Below are 14580 nucleotides of genomic sequence, written 5' to 3'. Positions count from 1 at the left end.
GAAAATTCACTATTATATGGTTTAATTTATTACTTACTATAACATTCTACAGCTAAATCAAAAATAAAATAAAATAAAGTAACAAAATGTTATGTTTTGAAATGTCTGTCTCTTATACACCTGACTACTCTGAGAACAAAACCCTAACTTCAATAACTAATATATAAAATGTAATACATATTAATTACATTGAAACAATCCAGACAAATTGGGTTAAGTTGAATAACTTTCCTGCTTAAATTAAACGCCTAAAAAGAATTTAGAAAGAAAGTTACAAAAAAATTCTCTTACAAAGTTTTCTGGCATTTATCAAATAGAAATAATTTTTAAAATTCCTAAAATACCTAAAATAAGAAAATTTAGTCTGAATAAGAAGAATAAATAAATAAAGAATAAGAATATGAAAATATCTGGTTTCAAATTTTTTCCAAATTTAAGTTTTTAATCAGATTTAGCTTTATCACTAAAGTGTGCAGTTTGAATATTAAGCACTTTCAAAGACTTTATACAGAAATTAAGCACTTTCCAAACCTTGAAAGCATCTAATATAAGTAAATTTCCAAGGATCTCAAGGACCTGTAAGAACCCTCTCTGCAGACTGCATGACTCACACCTGCGTTGCACAGCGGCGTTTTAACACGGCCGACATTTGCTGATTTTAAAAACACGAGAACAGCTCAATGTTGGCTAAATTTTGCATTAAATTTGTGCGTGTGGTCCTACCTCTCAGTTTCAGGAGGTCAAAAAGGACCAGAGGGAGAGGGGGGTCTTCAATGCAGGACGTCTAGCAGACAGAGGGAAGAGAAAAGTCTTCTTAGCATGTGGATAGAAATGTCAAAGGTTATTCGGGGACACAGACAAACACAGCTGACAGGAAATACGCTTCAGATTGTTAGAGCAGAAACTCCTCCTCATCATCATTTGGAGTTGGAAAGAAAACTTTAAGAGGGTATTAACGTTTCGGACATTTCATCTCTGCTGACTTTCTAACATTCAACACTGACCAAAAAAAATGTAAGAATTTCTTTTGTGGTTGGTAATAAAATCTGATTGAATCCTCATGTTGGGACAGAATTTACTCCAAATACACTCTGAAAAGACTTTTTTTCCTCTAGAGTCACAGTAAATGTGGGATTATTTACAGCAGGGTTTCTGCAGGTTCCACCAACTCAAATTTAAAACTTTTTAAGACCATTATGAAAGAAATTTAATACTTGCATTGCAACAAATATACATAAGATCATTACAAATCAATACATCTCATGGGTTGGCAATAGAAGTGAGCCAATAGCTAGCTAGCTTTATACTTGGTAGGTAGTTAGCAAGGGTAAAGCAAGCTAGCTACCCTATGGTAGCTGGCTAACTACCACAGGGTAGCTATGAATAGTTAGCCTATGGTAACTCCAATACATCTTCTATCAGGCAACAAGGGGGATTTCAAGTTTTAACAAACAAAAATGTATAAAAAATGGTTTGCTAGCATCTAGCAATTATGTTCCTGGTTAGGTAGTTAGCCAGCTACCATAGGATAGCAAGCTAATTATCATCTATCCTATGGTAGTAAGAGTAGGTAGTAACCCTTGCTAACTACCTATCCATGCTAGGCAGTTAGCAAGGCTAAAGCTAACTAAAGCTTGCCCTTTGGCAGCTAACTAGACTATGCCAGCTAGTCTGCTGGACAGCTAGCTTGCTAGATGGATATCTTTGGATAGCTAAGGTATAGCTAGGATAAAGTATAAAACTACTAATATACGAGATTAAGGAGTCCTGCCACGACAAAATTATGAATGCATTTAAGCCCCACTTAATTTCATTTTAAAAATAAGACATTTTAAGGCTTTAATTTTAGATGCATCAACTTAAGACTTTTTAAGGATGTGTGGATATCTTGTGCAGTCATTAGCTTCAAATAAATAGGAGATTTAAGCATGGAATGCATGTGCAATTTGCATTGATGGCAAATACTAATTTATGTTCAAAACAATAAAATATGATTAAATTCAGTTCAAATAAAAACTAACAAGAAGAAAAATGGTTGCAGACACTTTTTGTTTGTAAAAAAAACAGATACAGCTTGGTAAAAACGTTAATCAGGGTATTTATGGCGTCATGGCTTGGATTTGACTGGACCGTTAGAGAAACTCAACTGTCTTCTAGCAGAAACCGAGTGGTTTTGTTTTACCTACTGAGACATCGGTAGGAAATAAGAAAAGGAAGTAAATACAGAGCAGATGCCAAACATCAACAAGAAAAAAACTCTCACAGAAACACAAACCCTCCAATACATCTTGTATCAGACAACAAGGGGGATTTCAAGTTCGAACAGATGAAAGTGAATAAAAAATGGTTTGCTAGCATCTAGAAATTATGTTCCTGTCGGCATCCAAACCTCAACAGCCCCAGGTGATAATAATCTCGACACTGAACTGAAGCGTAAACATCTCCTGGGGTAACAGCTGTGCTTCTTTTTGCTATTTTGTACTGCGTACTGTACATAATTTTAGTGGAGTGACACAAATTTACTGTTTTCTTTGAGTTTTTCAGATTTTAAAGGGCAAAATGATATCCAACCAAACTAGACTTATGTGAAAACTTAATAACCTAAATCTAATAACTCATCGTGTCTCTCTTACAACAAATAAATAAAGTATCTTTTACATCACTTTGGATACATTTTCTAAGCAGAATTGAGCCACACAAGAGGATTATCAAGCATTAATGGTGTGTTCAAAGTCTCAGTACAATTGGATTTAAGAATAGAGCTATGGCATCACATTCCTGCCAAAAAACCTATAAAGCTTATTAAGCAAGCATAACGTTTAGCATGTTTTTCGCACCTGAAAGCCCGGTTCACTTGGTTCGATTGGGGACCAAAATTGCAACATTTGTTACATTTTCAGCTGGTGTGGTTCGCTTTCACACTGCAACATGTCAAACGAACCAAACCCTACGGAAAATCTCTTCCCCTCCTAGCCCGTGGGGGCGCTGCTGTAATGTAGTAGTACTCAGGTGAGAGTTGGGACTTAATTGCAAACTGTTTTTTGTGTTTTCCCAAGTTATATCTGTCTAATATTAAAATATATTTGTTGATCTGAAGCAGTAATCACAGAAAAAAAAATTAAATAAAGGTAATCTATAAGCGGGCAAATACTTTTTCATCAAAAACTCCAAAAGTCACAAAAGTTAAGTTGTGTAAATTATTTTTATTATGTTAACTTAAACTCATTAAAGTATTTAAAAACAACTGTCATGAAGCCCTGTGTACTGCACAGCTGCAACCAAGTAACAAGAATGAACTGATTGAACTCTTTTCAGAACTGCTTTAATTGTCATAATTCAGTATTTTAAATCTGTCCAAGAGCTCCAGCTGCTCCAGCTGTTGTACACAGATACACAGAACTCTATCTTTAGAATAAATGATTGTGAATGTGTTTGTTTTCCTGCTTAGGGATCTTTAAATGCACCATTTACATTTTAAAATTTGTTCTGGTTTTGGCGTATCAAATAAAAGCAAATATTAAACAATAAAAACATATAATAGTGGCATAGATATAAAAAGAATGATGTAAAACTGTGAGCATTATATAAGAGCAGACCACCCAACCAGTGCACCTGTTTAATAACAGCCACCACACACACTCTCCCCAGTGGCTGTATATGCAGACCTGCACACCTGCACAAGACAAATGGACCTGAAAACAAACACAAACTATACTTACCAAAGGTTTTCTCTCTGTTTCTGCTAACAAGTAGAGCAGCTGTTAAATCCCAGCTATTCTCAAGCTAAAAACAAACACACTAAAGCTTTGACTGCAAGTAAAAATAAAAAAAATAGTCGGCAACAGTGGACTCACCGTGTTCAGAAACAGCTTAAGACTTAATTTGTCGAAGTAAAGAAGCAGCAGTAAGGCAGGGAGAGGGGTGTCTATCAGACGAAGGGGAACTTAAGAGGGTGTTTACTACACACAACTTGAAGACCACATGACCAAATTACCCCTCGCAGCTGTCCACCGTTGTCCCTGCACTGACAGGACCCTGAGCACTGAGCGAGTGTGTGTTAAATTTACATTACTATGTGCAGCAACTGTAGACGACAGCATTTCTAAAGCTCCTCTGAGCGCCATTTACCCTCCGAACAACCGCAAAGACCTCTGGAAAGCTTACAACAATTTTCTAAATTAACGTTTAAAAAGGTTACGATTTCAGGAAATGGGGAAGAGGTGCTGACTGTGGTGGTTTTACTACAGGGTTCTGGGAGACAAGTGTTAAAGAGGGCCTGTTATGCCATTTTCACTTTTAGCATGTTTTTGTACTTCCATTTGGGTCTCTACAGCTTCTACAGTCCACCGCTTAAAAAAAAAGAAGAAAATAATAAATACATGCCATTTTTTGCCAGTAAGTTCATGTTTTTTGGTGTCTGGAAAATGAGCGGTTCAAAAACCTTCTGTCCAGCCCTTTGCCTAGCAACCCAAGACGAGCTCCAACACGTTTGGTCAGCTGGTTTACTTTGTATAATAAGAGAATTATTATGGAAAAGTCAGATTTTGCACATTTTTATACTTCCAGTTGTATCTCAACAGCCCAAGCACTTTAAAAAAAAAAACAACAACCCAGGTATTTTTTGGCAATAAGATGCAACAATAAAAACAAACCGCTGAGCCAATCAACTAACACTGTGCAGTTACCTAGCAACCCAAGCTGAACTCCAGCATATTTGGCCAGCTGGTCTTGCTGCTGTATGCACTGTACAATGGCTGCTGGAAAAGACAAGTGTTTTCTTGTTGACTTACTATCCAGAAATCACTCGTTGCATTCTTGTTGGTTGTGCAGGCGGCTGTACTAATGCTTTTCAAAGATGTACAGCTGTATAATTGCATCTCTTTGCAGCCATTTTAACATGCAAGTGTGAACATTGAGGTGGGGGGGCGTGGCCTGCAGCAGCTCATTAGGATTTAAAGTGACATGACGCCCTAAAACATTTCATTCTGAAAGGAGCTCAAAACCAGACCAGACTAAAGTGTCATCATGTAAGAATGACCTAACTGGTTCAAGGAAACATAATATGTCACATTTAAGACAAATAGAAAAAGTGTGAGGTTTATCTTTTGGAATCAATATGTGGGTTTGCTTTAGAGGAGCACAGATAATTTGCAAAAACACATTAATGCTGGATTATTAAAATTATTGGCCATTTTAAACACATTTCCATTAATTTCAATAAATTCCTGTAAATTCTCCATTAATTTTCATTATTTCCAAATTAAGGTTCCTACTTTCTTAAATCCTGGATTATAGCAACTCTATTAACGTTTATTTATTTACAGAAAGCAGAGGTTATTTTTTGGGTTAGAAACATGTTGCCAATACAAAAAACAGAATAAAGAAAAAAAATACTTAAAAAAAACCCGCAGAAAATTTTATAAATTAAATTAAATGACTTTTTGGATGGTCCTACTTATCATCAAACTGGAATAGCTTTACAATTTGTCCCCAAATATTAAAAAAAATAAATGAATTATTGTGAAAAGGTAATTACTGAAGGCTTAAACAACATTTAACTGATCTATTTATTTTTCTTTACTTTTTTACTTTTTTATTTTTATTTACAGCCAAGAGGTTTTTACATTTGCATACTAATTTCTGGCAAATACTATGTAGCAGATATTTTAATAGCTAAAAAAAAGACTGAATATACAGAGAGAGAAAGTTCCACCAAAAAAACTCACTGAGGATCAAAATAACAAACTTCATCATGCTAATCTAATATGGATCTGGATTTGGCTAAAACAAACGGTTATCTTGATGAACAACTCCAAGATGATGATGGTTCAAACACAATCTCCACATCACAAAAGGTTTATTATTATCAAATTACATTATGTTTACTGAGTTTAATCTGGCATTAAGACCAGTTTAAACTGACTGGGAGCCTGTCATAGATCATATTTCATTGTCTCACTTGTACTAGAACCAACTTGCCCCACCAACACAGGCCCTCGCATTGTTTGCCATTTTAAGCCAGGACATTCAATGCTGCATTTAATTACAGCATGCATATCCTATTATTAGGCTGTGCATTTGCACATTTAGATTTTTGGATATCTACATTGACAAAACTTTTTAATTTATTTACAGAAACAACAAATGCAAGAATGCAGAGACAGAAACTCTGCAGGATAAGATGTAACAGACACTGAGGTGAATTAAAGAAAGCGGAAGAAAGCATAAGTGTGAGAAACAGGATGATCATGCAAGAGACAAAAGACAGGAAGTGAAAGTTGTGTCGTGTGTTGCGTAGAAAACTGCAGTGCCTTTTTTCTTATTTTGGCACAGAATGTACAAATTCACCTGACTTTTTGTGCAAACATACCGCAGTGTCAATGACCTCAGAGTCACCTGAACAGGAATTCAAACAAGCGGTTATGCAAATATTCTCCAGAGAAAAGTAAATGAACAAGGAACAAGTCATTTTTCTCTACCTTGCGGCAATGCTGCGAGTTACGTTGTGTATTAACTCAGATTCGCTCGTGTTAAACAGCAATTGGTTGAAGAGCTCTGTGAACTTTACAGCAATTACTCCTACATGCAAAATGAAGAACGCTTTAATTTCACTATAATCTGATTCCTGGGGAATTATATAAACCAGACTAATCATAGGTTTCGTCCTCTCTGCTATTATCTCCCCACCCACAGCGAAGATAGTCGCACAGTTCAGCCGTGCAGTAAACCAATAAGTCTTTCCATATGGGTTTAAAGAAAAGGTTATAAGGAAAAAGCTTTTGCAAAGACATAACAGATTCTTTTGCAGATCTACCCGCTTATTAGGTGAAGGGTGGTGAATCCCAGAAAAAAAGGCAGATGGCTAATTCTTGTTTGCCTTTTCATTTCGCCCTGTTTTAAGTGTAAACATACCTTCCCTCGCCTGAAGCACAAAATATGTCCCAGGTAGGCAAAAAAGGTCCCAATTTGATCAGTTCTTATAATCTGTGCTTTCCATTGTTATAACTTGGTGAAACCTGTTATTCTGCTTAATAGTTATTTTTTTAAATCAGAACATTTACATTTTTATTTAAATTTCAAGCACTTTTTTTTTTACCACCCAAGCACAAATCTCAAATTTCCAGTTCATAAAAGCTACCTTCACGTTTTTGTAATCATAATTGTTTAAGTGTTTTACAGGTAGATCAAAACTAAAAAGGAAAAAAATACAAACAATAAGCAAATTACAGGACTAATGGAATAAGAAATGAAGTCGGAAAGAGGCAGCTAAATTTTAAATTAACCTTTTGTATCCTTTTAATTTTTTTGCTTTCTTTCTTTATAATTTGCCCCGACTGAGGTTACTTTTGACTCTTCTGTAAATTAATAAAATAAGGAAATGAATGAATAAATCTATTGGAACAATGCATTTATAGCATCTGCATTCACTGGCCACAGGTCTTGATTTCAGTTGCAGATTATATATAGCAAAGTCCAAAGTTTGTGTTAACATGAGAATTAATCTGTTTATGTTGACTAAAATTTCTTAAGGAATAAATGTAGTTTTTAAGGTCACTTTCTAACTCCATAAGGTGTACCTACAAAAGTGTTTTCATATTTTTACAATTCTTCTGTTTATTTACTTTGATTTCCTTTAGACCCGCGACACCTACTTTGGGCACAACTACTGTAAATGCTTCTGTTCAGAAAAAAACTAACACTTATACACATAAATTGTTAAGCCGAATTTAATATTGCACTTTGATTACTTTAATATTCCTTAAAGTTGAGCCCCAGAGTTAGCATATTTTGAAGAAAAGTTAGGAAAACTAGCAATTACCAGATTTTTGAATGGAGTAATGTTCCTCCCACCGATGAGGAACTGAACACCAATTGCCGTTTTGATTTGAAAAGTGGGCATGTCTTAGTCATGGCAGGGAAAGACAGCCCTTTCTATTAAAAAAAAATCCACGTACACAGCTCATCTAACGGTTTTTAAATGTGTATCATCGCTTCCAACAGCGACAATCATTGCAAAATATAAATGATCCTGAATTTCTCTTAAGTTCTGCCAACTTTCGGGGGAGCTTTGCGACATATGAGCGGCCATATTGCTGGAAAGTTTAACTCCCTGTTCACCTTGTTCCCCCGAATGAATGCGCTTTTAGGAGCCTCTCACTCCTAACTTTTGTACTTTTTAGCATTTAAAAGGAGACGTTTCACGTAACTACAACGTCCAGTTGAATTTCTAAACCACGCTGTGTGTTTTCAGTATGCTACATAAGACGAGATTTACTCACCGGGACTATTTTTCGGCAGGTATTCGCGTCCAAATACATCAACACAGAAACCCGTGTGACACCGAATTGAAGTTTCTTCACTCCCCCTTCGCTTTTTTGTGACCTCCACCTGAGTTAGGATGTTATCTTTCACCAGTCCCGTTATTTATTTCCGGAAAGAGCCATGTTTGTCACCCTCCACGCCCGCCCGCAGCAGCTACTGCACCGGTTGCTGCTGCTGCTGCGATGAAGTGAACTATTTTTGAAAGAAAGTCACTCCTCTCTGGTTCGTCCTGCTTCCTCCCCTTTTTACACAGCTTACTCGCTCAAAACCAACCCACACGACTAAAATTATAAGTACCAGTTTCATTTGGGGGAAAAAGATAAACGTATTATGTTTGTTTTTACTTCAAATCAGAAAGATGAATTAAATGCAGGGCCGGCCCAACGTTTTCTGGGGCCCCAAGCTGAATTTGTTTGCTGGACCCAAATTTGGTTATAAAAAAAATTGTACACCTCATTAAATATTAAGAAAATGTCACATGTTGATGTTGGATCTAATTTATATTTGTATCTGGGAAAGAAAGTTATATAATTACAGTAAACAAATATTTTTTCAATAAAGTAGATCACCACTTATATTTTTCTGTATAACTTTTATTTAAAAAATATATTTATTAAAACAGTTAGCTTTGATATGAAAGTATATTATGAGACAGATCATCTATCTCAGAGCTACTATTCCCGTATGAAGAAATGCCCCACTGACGACCAAAAAAAAGCCAGAGGCAGGAGGAGGTTCTTAGAGCCGTCAGTCATCCTCAGGTACTTGCTGCTAAATGTCCTAATAATGGCAAAACAACTTACAGTTACAGGAGAACTGTTTATCTGCTGTTACCGGTGGCTATGCTAACTAGCCTTCGCATTTACAACAGGCTTTCCTGATGGGGAAAAGGCGTTAGCAGAGAGCAAAGGGGTAATTTTTTTTAAATGTATGTCTCATTCTACTCTGTCACAACGTAGTGACAGTTTCAACAAATATATAAAAAATATACAATTAATAAAATAATATAATAAAAGTTACATACTGCAGCTTTAAATATAAAGTTTTTTACCAAAAAATTGTCAAATGTTGATTTTGATTTTTATATTTATTTGGAAAATAATGTTATATAAACAACCAAAATGTATATTTTTTTAATAAAGTGGACACCCACTTGATGTCCACTTTTGTTTTCATTGGAACTATTTGAAAAATACAAGATAATTTCTAAATTATTGAAAAAAATAATGTAGCTTGGGAAGGGCGCAACGCTACTTGACTTGCAATCTGAGTGTGTTTGCAAAGCAGCTAAAGCAGGAGCGCTATTCATTTTCTGTCCATCCCCTCGCAGTTCCTCTAGACTAGCAGCAGCAATTAGCAAACACCTGGTGGAACTCATGAGCTTATAGAAACTACTTCACATAATGAGAAGAATTGTTGGGATGACATACTGAAGGCAGAGTGTTGGAATGAGTGTGGGCTTCTTAAAGAGATAGAACCCAATTTCAAAAAGTTAAATTGTGAAGTCGAATTTCTTTTAAGTTATGTTTCATATCAGAACACATTTTAGTAACAGCTAAAGTTATTTGATTGAACTATAAAAGTGATTTATATTAGGAAAAAAACAAACTTCCAATGGTTTCCCTAAATGTTTCTTACTGCCTTGTAATAGTTAACAAGTGGGTCAACAATAAATTCCCTAATCTGGCAATAAAATAAACTGTGGAGATTGTGTTTTTTCCCAGTTACTCATTTGCTCTACCAGACATGTCTGACGTACAGAGTTTCCACAGACTCGGCATAGGGACAGAAAGACCAGGGTTAATTTGTTGTGCTTATAAAACATAATCAAGATTTCTTTGCAAACAGTTAAAGTAATGAAATATTGTTAAATTACAGCAGCAGCGTTAAATTATTACCATGAAACATGGCCGCTGGCAGAAAAGTCAAGCAGCATTTATCAGGTTTTCTCTCTCGCTCTCTGTTTATTTCCTGGAAGTTGTGAAATTTAGCATGTCAGTGGTAGAAGACTCACAAAAACATACTCTCAAACATTCAGAAGGAAATATACTTACTAGTCCCAATTACCTTTCAATAGAAAGTTAATAAAGGTCTTTACTTACTGCTTAGTTTAACATTAATCAGCCAGGTAATCCCTGACTGATTTTTTTTCCCTGTAAATTATTTGTCAACCATTTTGGAAAAGCCTAGTGTATTTCCTATATGTCTACTAACTGAACAAGGATCAGAACATTACGTAATATATGTCAGAATCCTGGGCTTTCATTTACATTTGTGCTGTGACTGCTTCTTTGTTATTTATGTCTGTGTTCCTCATTATTGCTGAACTCAAAGGTCTAAAGCTCATTTTCATTTTGAGTTACATTAAGAGCTTGAACATGTGTACACTTCAAAACATAATATCTTACCAAGTGTTTTTTTTTTCTAGTTTTTACTGCAAATATCTTAGTAAACTTGAAATAAGACAAAACTAGGGTAACTTACAGGTGACTTTTCAGCAAGAAATAAGAGTTTGTTTTAATATAACATGACAAAAATGTCTTGTTATAACTTATAAGTGAAAAAAATCTACTGGTGGAATAAATACTTTTTCACCAATATCAAGGAAATATTGATTTAAAACAGCTCCTATGTATATATATGCCCCTCAGCCTCCTGCCTGCGTCTGTGTGCCTGTGAATAGTCTGTCCTTCATGATGAGGAGAGCCCTCCTCCTACATCATGCCGTGTAGAGGTCCAAGCTGGAGGGAAGGCTGCTCCCCACAGTCCTCTGTGCAGCCTTAACCACCCTCTGCAGAGCCGTCCTCGCAGCAGCAGTGCAGCTGCCGTGCCACACGGTGATGCAGGTGCAGAGAATGCTCTCCACCACACAGTGATAGAAGCTCCTCAGTTCTGAGCTCCCAACTCTCCCCAGCTTCCTGAGGAAGTAGAGATGCGGGTGGGCCTTCCTGACCAGATGAGAGGTGTTGGCACTCCAGGTGAGGTCACTGGATATCTGCACAGCCAGATACGTCGTTGGAGACACTTCCACAGCTGCTCCTCCGACGTACAGGGGATGAAGAGGATCCTTGTCCTTTCTGAAATCCACCACCATCTCCTTGGTCTTCCTCATGTTGGTGCAGTGGTTATTTTCTCTGCACCACTCCACCAGGTGTTCCACCTCCTTTCTGTATTTGGACTCATCAGTGTTTGTGATGCATCCCTGCATGCATGTTATTCATCAGGCAATAAAATTGAGTTTCCCTTTTAGTTAATATAAACTATTCTCTTGTTTTCCACTACATATTTCCTCTTTAAACGTTTCGATACCAAACAGTTTGATTTAGATTCATATCGTCTGGTCTTAAAAACAGATAGGTCACGATGCACTATCAAAAATTTATTTTACGCAACTAAGACTTTGGCAAACAGTTGTGCAATGCAGCATGTCCCCCTAACGCTGACAGTGCAAACCAGCAGACAGCTGTAAACATACAGAGGTACTTCCCTGCCTCTTGTAAACCTGGACGCTGAAAAAGGGGGAAATCCTGCTCAACAGGAACTCTGACGTAAACAATCACAAATAAAAAGCCTGCCCACTGGAGCCTCTGCATCAAACACAGAGCGTCGCTTTGATGAGATTATTTTTAAGTCTGGGAGAAGAAGAAGCAGTATGATGATGTGGACACTTGGTCTTCAGCTGGTTGTGGTTGGTGTTTTCCTACAGGTATGGACATCTATACTGAAGAATTTAAGTTTCATAGATCTTGCATTTTTTTAGTATGTTTAAAATTCTTAAGATAAAGTATATTTTCTTTCATTTTTCTTATACATCAATCTGTGTGTCTTTTCTTCTTACACAATTTTAAAGTGAATTAAGAATGAGTTAGAACTATTAACGGGACCTATTATGCAAAATTCACATTTTGCACATTTTTATATGTCTCAACTGCTTCTAAAAACAGTCCAAACACTTAAAAAAAAACAGTCAGGCATTGACCTATTGCCATTCTTTGGAAATAAGTTAAAAAAAATTGGGGGGTTGCTGAGGCAATCAATGGGCATTGAACTCCAGCACATTTTATCAGCTGGTTTTGCAACTGTATTCACTCTACAATGGCTGCTGGAAAAGACAAGCATTTTGTTGTTGGCTTACCATCCAGAAACCACTTGATGCATTCTTGTTGGTTATACAGGAGGCTCTACTTCTTGCATAATTGTGCATCTGTTTGCACCCATTTTCACGCGAGTGTGAACGTTGAGTAGGGTGTTTGGTATTTTTAATTAGAGTGATAACACAACTCATTGTGAAAGAAGCTCAAAATGGTCAGAACTCATTATGGAAGAATCATTTTGCCCATAAAAATGTCATGAACATGTTTTGTATCCTAACTTCTTCAAGAAAGAATAATAGGTCACCTTTGAGATATATGTCACACACTATCTTAATAGTACCAGAGATTCACAATGTACTTTATTTTCTGAATATTTACTTGCAGATGCCAGGTTGCTTCCCATCATGCCTCATTGAAGGCTCAGTCGCCCTCTGTGGTTTTAAAAACCTCCACTCGGTTCCTCCTCTTCCACCTCACATCACCCATTTGTTCCTGGAGAACAATCGGATCGGTGAGATCAACGCCACCTCGCTGTCCAGCTTGGAGAACCTGCAGGAACTGGATCTTGGGAATCAGAAGGTGCCACTTGTCATCCAGAGCAATGCCTTCCTCAGGCAGAGTCGCCTTCGGAGGCTGGTGCTCGGGTTAAACCCTCGTCTTCAACTGGAACCGCTGGCCTTCGCTGGGCTGTCCAATCTCCAGAAGCTCCACTTGGATTACTGTTCGTTAAACGAGTCCATTCTGACAGGAAATTATCTAGCACCACTGTCATCTTTGCAGACTCTAAATCTCTACGGGAACCATATTAAGAGACTCCGTCCTTCACCGTTCTTTGCGAATATGACTGATTTGGCTAACTTGAATCTGGAGCTGAACAAAATTGATGAAATATGTGAGTCTGATCTTGTTAGTTTCAAAGGAAAGCACTTCACACTTTTTAGCCTTAAAGGTGTCTACCTGAGGAACATGTTGAATAAGAGTTTCGACTGGCAGAAATGTGGGAATCCGTTCAGGCGAGTATCTTTCCAGACTCTCGATTTGTCCTACAGTGGACTCAGTGTGGATAAATTAAGACTATTTTTCAGAGCAATTAGTGGAACAAACATATCCCAACTTAAAGTCTCTGGACACATAGGAAAAGGATTGTCTTTCAATAATCTCCCAGATCCAGACCTCGACTTTTTTGAAGGCTTGAAAAACAGTTCAGTCCGCTTTCTGGATTTGTCCAAGAACAGAATATTTGCATTGCATCAGAGAGTTTTCACTCCACTCACAGAAGTCACAGCTATTGATCTTTCTCAAAACAAAGTGAATCAGATACACAGAATGGCCTTTGAAGGCCTTCAGGGTAATTTAAAAACGCTCAACTTGTCACACAATCTGCTTGGGGAAATCCTTTCTCACACCTTTGCCTCTCTGACGAACCTGGAAATTTTAGATTTATCTCACAATCACATCGGCGTTTTGGGTTACAACTCATTTAGTGGACTTCCAAACTTGAGAGTCCTAAATTTAACAGATAACTCCTTGCAGGAATTAGGTTTTCCTGCAGCTTTACCAAATTTAGAAATCCTTAATCTGAACAGCAACAAGCTGACATCCTCATCAGTGAACACCATCACTCGGTTTGCCCATAACGTTTCCTCTCTGAGCATTCAGAACAACAGATTAACGCATATTTATTCATTTCTGGATCAGATGAAACGCCTCAAACTGCTTCTTTACGGGGGAAACACAATTAAGTGGTGCACCCTCAGGAGGCGCGTCGCTCCATTTAACGTTAAAGTTTTGGATCTGCATGGGAGCTCTTTGCAGTCTATCTGGGGTGAGGGCAAATGCTTGGATCTGTTCGGCAAATTTCAAAATGTGACCAGTCTCAACTTGAGCTCCAACAGTCTGAGATCTCTTCCTCAAGGCATCTTTAAGGGCCTTTCCTCAGTTGAAACGATGGACCTCTCATCCAACACCCTCACATATCTCCAACCTGACGTTCTACCTAAAAGTCTGAAATCCCTCTATCTCTCCGACAACTTCATTGCCTCCCCAGATCCAATCGCTTTCAGCTCCCTCAGGTTCCTAGACTTGTCCAACAACAGATTTTACTGCAGTAATGATCTGCAGAGCTTCTTGACATGGATGAAACAGACAAACATAACATTTTTGA

General features: G+C 37.2%; 1 protein-coding gene and 1 pseudogene across 6 annotated transcripts in view; one reads left to right on the top strand and one right to left on the bottom strand.

Moving 5' to 3' along the window:
• The window catches only part of dtnba (dystrobrevin, beta a), a 32690-nt gene extending 24177 nt beyond the window's left edge, over window positions 1-8513 (bottom strand). For 2 of the 5 annotated variants that reach the window (XM_088002173.1, XM_088002176.1), the window contains exons 1-2: window positions 8280-8513; window positions 724-784 (exon numbers count right to left, since the gene is read on the bottom strand). The gene's annotated coding sequence lies outside the window, so the exon portion shown is untranslated. Of the gene's footprint in view, window positions 1-723; window positions 785-3854; window positions 4713-8279 lie in introns of those variants that run through there. The other 3 variants (XM_088002177.1, XM_088002174.1, XM_088002175.1) reach the window with 3 other exon arrangements.
• Window positions 8514-11937: 3424 nt separating this feature from the next.
• Window positions 11938-14523, top strand: LOC106927000 (toll-like receptor 5; annotated as a pseudogene). Its single transcript, XR_015761854.1, has 2 exons — window positions 11938-12028; window positions 12801-14523. The product of XR_015761854.1 is annotated as a toll-like receptor 5 (transcript).
• Window positions 14524-14580: the final 57 nt, after the last annotated feature.

Source organism: Poecilia mexicana, unplaced genomic scaffold (assembly GCF_051168715.1).
Source record: "Poecilia mexicana isolate PSO_F unplaced genomic scaffold, ASM5116871v1 scaffold_21, whole genome shotgun sequence".
Classification (NCBI taxonomy): Eukaryota; Metazoa; Chordata; class Actinopteri; order Cyprinodontiformes; family Poeciliidae; genus Poecilia; species Poecilia mexicana.
Note: the sequence above shows the minus strand (reverse complement) of the source record. Positions and strands in the feature narration are given on the sequence as shown.